The 6971-nt window shown below is 46.4% G+C and overlaps 1 pseudogene; it reads left to right on the top strand.

The window, feature by feature from the left end:
* The first annotated feature begins 334 nt into the window (after window positions 1-334).
* On the top strand, window positions 335-1725 carry LOC139011385 (NEDD8-conjugating enzyme UBE2F pseudogene; annotated as a pseudogene).
* The last annotated feature ends 5246 nt before the right edge of the window (window positions 1726-6971 follow it).

Genomic DNA, 6971 nt, shown 5'->3' with positions numbered 1-6971 from the left:
AAGGAAAAACAGCCAAATTGTCCCTAAGACTGAAGTAATTGCAAAAGCAAATGAGAGCAACACATCCCTTTTTGAAATAAGTCCCACTACAACAGCATGGATGGACCTGGAGAGCATCACACCAGGTGCAATAAGCAGCCAGAGAAAGACAAGCACCACCCAACCCCACTCATGTGGAATCTAATGAACAAAACAAGCCAACAAACAAAATTAAAAACCCATTAGGCTAGGCCGCTTGGAGCCCGTGCAGCTGTGAGGGGCCTGTCTCGCCTCCGCATGTGCTGGGCGCCGGCCCACCTCCCGGCCTGGGGTGCCCAGGGTGGAGGTGGCAGTAATGCTGACGCTGGCGAGCCACCTGCAGCGGATGACGGTCTCAGAGGGTCCGGGATGTCAGCCACAGCCTCTGTCTCCAACGAGGGTGTCTGTGAGAGACAGGTGGCTCCTTAAAGAGGCTGCAGAACTTGAAGCTAACTTGCTTTGTGTAGGAAATGGGCCTCGGTGATCCTTCTCCAACAGGGCCGGCTTTTGACAGAGACGGTTGGTGAATTTCCCCAGGGCAAACAGAATGTAGGGAGGAGGGAAGAGAATGTAAGAGCAACTGTGCAGGGGGCCAGCATCATGGTGGAAACGCCTGAGCGCCTGCCTCAGCCAGACAGGGGGAGGTGGAGGCAACTAGAAAAGGCCTCAGCCCAATTTTTTAAAATGGCCCCAATGGGACACAGCAAGACCTAGGTCAGTGGTTCTCAACCTTGGCTGCACATTAGAATGACCTGGGCATCTTTTTAAAATCCTGATTTCTGGGTCTCATCCTCCAGAAAGTCTGTTTCTTTGTTACTAATGTTGAGGCCCCACCCCGTAACAAAGAAACAGAATTTCCTGAGGATGAGGCCCAGAAATCAGGATTTTAAAAAGATTCCCAGGTGATTCTAATGTTTGGCCAAGGTTGAGAACCACTGACCTAGGCCGGAGATGCGTGAGGAAACAGGTGAGCCCATAGTACTCAGCCAGTGAGGAGCCGGAGGAGGGACTGCCTAAATGGGCTGTGATCGCTGGCCCAGGGGTGCCTGTACCCCCCGAGGGACACCTGCTCTCCAGACTGCAAGAAAAGTCCCCTTTCGCCATACTTCTGTCTCTGAGCACGTTATTTGCACACGGACAGGTGAGCATTTCTCACACCTTGTACATGTGAAACAGTGCACTTTCCTGATCCAAACAAGCTCAGTGCTTTCAGCCAACCTGTCACCCTAGATGAGGCTTACTACCAGGGAGGACAATTTCAGGTTGAAACGGAAGTTCCTGATGCATACAGCACGGTGCCTCCCCAGGTGAGATGCTTGACCAGGGCCTCGCACCCCAACATCGCCCAGACGGCGAGATATGTGGGAGTTTACTGAGAACATTGGATCCACGAGGACAGTGAAGTGTTGTTTGGGGATTAAACTCTGTGTGCACTGATCTGAACTTCGATGACCCCCTGGATATCGAGGCTGCAGAGCATCGCCTAGGGACCAGGAGGACTTCCTGAATCCGGCGGAGACCACACTAGGCGGTACGCAGGTGACAGGCGGGGAGCCTGCCTCCGGGACTGTGCCCGAGGGTCCTCTCCAGCGCCTGGGCCTCCGCCCCAGTCCTCGCTCCCTCAGACCCAAGCTCTGCGGTCCAGTGACCTGTCCTGTGGAGGAACTTCTTCACGACTGCCCATGGTCCACGGAGAGTCCCACATAAATGCAGCAAGGACATGTGTTTGGCTGGTTAGCATGGCTCAGTGGTTGAGCATCGACCTATGAACCAGGAGGTCACGGTTTGATTCATGGTCAGGGCACATGCCCCCGGTTGCGGGCTCGATCCCCAGTAGGGGGCGTGCAGGAGGCAGCCGATCAATGATTCTCTTTCATCATTAATGTTTGTATCCCTCTCTCTTCCTCGCTCTGTAATCAATAGAAACATATTTTAAAAAGAGAAAAGAAAATGTGTTTGGGCTCTAAAGAGTTGTCTGCTTACCTTAGCATGTTTATTTTTGTGAACGTGTACTGGGTAGGCGGAGGAGATGCCTGGAAGTTGTAATGAACTCAGAAGGAGCCTGCTTCCTCTCTTCTCCCAAAGCCCTTCCCTGCTCTGCAAAGCCCATGACCTGCGGGAGCTGGCAGGTGGTCCTCAGAGCCGGCTGCAAGCTGTGATTGGATGCACAGTCTCTTAGCTCCTCCCACAAACCTGGCCCTGCCTCAGATTGCAGTCATTCACTGTAGATCTCTTACAGAAATGCGTACTTTATTTACGGTGAGCATATATTGGAACAGATTTGTAATTTGTAAAAATTAATGCTTTATTATTTTTTTTTCCTGTTAAACACACACACACACACACACACACACACACACACAACCCATTAGGCTCTTTCCATTCGAGCCCATATTGTATTTCCCCCCTTATTATTGTCCCGCCATAGTTGGGCCCCTGTAGCTGCCTCTCCTCTCCCTGGAGTGCCTCAGCAGGCAGCTGCCGGTCACCATGGTAGTGGCCTCTCCAGAGAATGTCTTCCTCTGGCGATAGTGTCTGCCTCTGGGGATAGGGCCTGGCCCAGTAGCCGCCTCTGCGGTTGGTAGCTGCCTGTTGCAATATTCCTGGGCCGGATAGCTGCCTGGACAGAGTGCCTGCCTTACTCTGATTTTGAAAAATTGTTTAAAAATTAACCACAAATGTTTGTCAGAGGATTATTTGTAAATCCGCAAGTAATCCTGATACAGAATGTAAATTAAAAGCGAACTCTTGACATTTTTATTTCCAGCAGCTTAGCAAGAATGGATATTCTGAAACACACAAATATTAAGTAAATGAGAGTAAACATACTGAGCTTAGAAGTAAGGGAAGTCCTTAATGAATAAGTAAGCAGATAAATAACAACAACAAAAATCGTCAACCTTCAGGCACTCTCCCTCCTGGAAACACGCCTTTCTCTTCCGTCTCCTCGCCCCCCCCCCCCCCCCCACCCCAGGCATCTTACCATTAGCTTCCTCACTGCCAAGCTCCAAGGGCCCTTCCTTTACCCCTAGAGTTTGTTTCCCAAGCCCATTTCTTCTAGGAATTACTTCTTCTATCCCTGTGATTTACCCAATAAATGTTCTCTTACAGTTTGGGTCTTGCTCTGGAATCTTTCCCAGCCAGAACCCAAGTACCAAGGTTGCTGGACCCAGGTTTGGTCTGACCCCACTGGTCTAACACCTGGTGTCACTCTTGCTGCCTATAGCATATTTGGTGCCACGACTCAGATTGTTTTATCACTGGTTACAAGCCCTACTTGCACTCAGGGAATACCACCTCCAGACACCATCATCACCACCTCCTTCTGTGCCCAGGCCTCATTGTCCCTCTGACAGAGAGCAAGGATGTTTTGTCTCTGAAGAAAAACATCACCCTTTTCAGCAGGAAGCAGCCACAGTGCCCCTTTTCTCTGAAAGATTCCAGAGCCAAGATCCTTGAGGGAGGGACATTGTAGGCAGTTGGGCAGACACGAGCAGAGCAAGGACAATGGGCCAGGTGCAGAAGGCCATCAGGGGGGAAAGCCCCAGGTGCCTGGCAATGGACAATCAGTTGTAGTGTGGAGTGCATCCCCAGAGTGACTTTTCCTCCCCTGGCATATCCCTGACCATGAGGTTTGGACCCCCCTGATCTTTCCTCCCTAGAGCTAACATTTAGGCCTAAGTTGTATTTCAGCTAAAGGCCCAGCTAAGCAACCAAACCAGCTCTGGCTGAGGTCAGGACCAGCTGCAATAAATAATGAGCCCCTGCCGGGCGATCAATCAGTGGAGACCGCAACCCTGAAAGAACACACCTGGGAAACTGCTGAATATTCTATTAAGATCCTCTCCTGGGACCTCTCCTAACTCTCCACCCTTAAAGCCCTTAGGACGAGCACCCAGTACACACTCCCTCCTGGGAGCACGCTGTGCCTTTCCCTTCCCTTCCGCTCCCCCTCCCAGACCCAGGCACTTTACCACTAGCTTCCTCACTCCCAAGCTCCAAGGGCCCTTCCTTTACCCCTACAACTTGTTTTTAAGCTCATTCCTTCTAGGAATTACTTTTTCTACCTCTGTGATTTACCCACACACACAAAAAAGAGCATCAATATTCAAAAACAAAACAAAACAGAACTGAAAACATTGTGTGTTGACCTAAGCTAGGCCTCTCACTCAGAGACCTAGAACTTTGCTGGTTAAAAGCTCCAAAGGAATAGAATTTTAACCTGACAAAGTGAGTTGAATCTGAGATCTCCACCTCCCCTAACCCACATAAACCAGATCTTTGGTTAAAAAGATGAGCTATGCCCCGGCCCAAGGGTTTGACCACCTTCCCACGCACAGAAGGATGGCGGCTCCTGGGTTCAATTCCCTGTCAGGGCACATACCCATGTGGCTTTGCTCCTTCCTGTTCAGCTCCTGAACACGTTTCCCTTCCTCTCTCTAAAATAAATATATATATATATATATATATATATATATATATATATATATATATATTTTTTTTTTTTTTAAATTAAAAAGTTGAATTTAGAAGAGTCTTCTTTATACCTATTTTATTACATATTTGTTTATACATATTAAATATTGAATTATAAATAAACATCTATATCTCAAAAGTAAACGGGCCCTCAACCTTAGCATGTACTTTGGGAATCCACCTGTGACCCCTCGGTGAAGCGGACGAAGGTTTAACCACTGAACATAGCCATCAAGTACTAACTACCCTTTTAGTAACAAGTAAGTTTGTTCTGGATCCGCTCCTTTATGGCTCACACTCCCCCTCTGGTGGTAAGTCCCTGAAACTGCAGATTATTTCCCTGTTACGTCTTTGTTGCAGTGAGGAGCCAAACTACTGCAGACTTCCAGCTCCACCCTGTGCTCTTTGTAAACTTTCCACTCAGAGGGACCTGCTACTCTCAGAGTAAAATGATACCTATATCACACACAACAAATCAGTTAATAGGTCCCTTCCTCCTGGGAAACTGAACAATCAAAGTGGCTTTGCCTGGTTAGTGTACTAAGTGAGAATGTGGGATGGGGGAAATTGCAATACAGTCTAGGTTTATTTTGGACAATGATACTTTAAGAGGAGAGTAATTTGGAGAAATATTTGAAAGAACATGTAGAACGTTGTGCACTTACATGCTATCAGCATTAAAATTAGTCTGACATTAATCAATTACTTTGCTGGAGTTCTTAACCTAATTTTTTTTCTGACTTTTAAGCCTGTTCTTCTGTCTCATTTTCCCTCTGTGATAATAGACAACAGATGCCCATCACTATTTGCATATTGTTCTTTTACATGCTGATATTGTTTACTAAATTTTTCTATTCCTGGCATCTTTGAGAGTTCTTATTAAGTATATTAATCATAGGATGTGTTTCTAGTGCTTTTATCTCATTCACTCATTGCACTTAACTCTTAGTTATGTCAACTTTTTAATCAAGTAAAGGCTAGATACTCAGCCATTTGTTACACTAAGATATTCTTAATTTCTGTTTCTTTTCTAAAAAAAGTATCACAATATAGCACTCCTTGTATTTTAAAACTTAAACTCTGCCGAGCCAGTGTGGCTCAGTGGCTGAAGATTGACCTATGAACCAGAAGGTCATAGTTTGATTCCGGGTCAGGATACATGCCTGGGTGTGGGCTCGATCCCCAGTAGGGTGCATGCAGGAGGCAGCCAATCAATGATTCTCTTTCATCATTGATGTTGCTCTCTCTCCCTCTCCCTTCCTCTCTGAAATCAATAAAAATATATTTAAAAACAACAAAAAAACCCTTAAACCCTATTATCCTAAACACAATTTGAAGTGTAAATATTATACATGTAAGGACACTTAATCCCAGAAGAAATTGATCTGTCCCAGATGTCTGGTTTGCTGCTCACCAGTAATCTTCCTGTCAGCCTAAGTAAGCCTTTTATCAGTTCAGAATCCGTTCACAGTTTTTTCATTCCGAAGCCCTTAAGAGGAAAATACTGGGCTGATAATAAAACAAACAAACAAAAAAACAAAAAAACATTGTGGTAGCTTTTCTCCCTTTGTGAAAACAGGTGACATTATACACATCTTAAGCATATACATACCGAGAATTTTGACATTTGAAATGTGATGTGAAAAGAACAACAACTCAGGCCTGAGTTAACAGGGGGAAATTGAGAGGGAAATACTCAATGTGTTACCAGGAGTCTGAGGGTCCTGCAAGTAAGATTGAACGTCAGGGAAAGGGTTGTGGAACAGGGAGACTTCCAATATGTACATTATGTAATGTTTAAACAGTTGATCTATAAGTATTCAGGGTACTTTTGACATATTTTACTTTTTAATCATTGTAAGAAAGGAATAAAAATAATATTCCGAGGTCCAGGTGCCTTCCCTGTTATGGTGGAGGAGCTCTATGGGGACCCTCAGAGGATGTGACCTCCGGTGGACCCATTAGCTGGGCTCCATTAGAGGCTCCTCCCCCCGCCCCTTGGAATGCGCTTTCTGCTGGCCTTCTCTGTGCTAGGAGTAAGGCATTGCTGAGAACATCTGGATGGCATGTGCAGCTGGACCTAGTTCAGGCCCCTACAAATTGTTAAGATTCCAGTGGGCAGATACGGAGATCTAGTCTTACTGCATCCCAAGACAAGCCTTGTAAGTATCCCTGCTTTTGACCTCTATGTAGGGTGTGGTGGCCTGTAGGTTAGGGGCATGTGGACACTGGTTATAAAGCAGCCTACGCCAGCTGATCCAATGCACTTGTTTGAGAAACTACACCTATCACACTGCAGCAAAGAAGGGAAATGAACCTCTGATGCAGTGAGCTGGCCTCTTACAGCAAGAAAAGGATAATGTGACCCGAGCCCCGCCTCCACCACCATCCAATAGTCTCTCTAATTTTGGCTTAGCTGACTTCTCATCCTCCAGTCTCAGTTTTTTAAAAAAATATATTTTACAGAGAGGAAAGGA

This window comes from Myotis yumanensis, unplaced genomic scaffold, assembly GCF_028538775.1.
Source record: "Myotis yumanensis isolate MYYU_CA2020_CCGP unplaced genomic scaffold, mMyoYum1.0.hap1 SCAF_5, whole genome shotgun sequence".
Classification (NCBI taxonomy): Eukaryota; Metazoa; Chordata; class Mammalia; order Chiroptera; family Vespertilionidae; genus Myotis; species Myotis yumanensis.
Note: the sequence above shows the minus strand (reverse complement) of the source record. Positions and strands in the feature narration are given on the sequence as shown.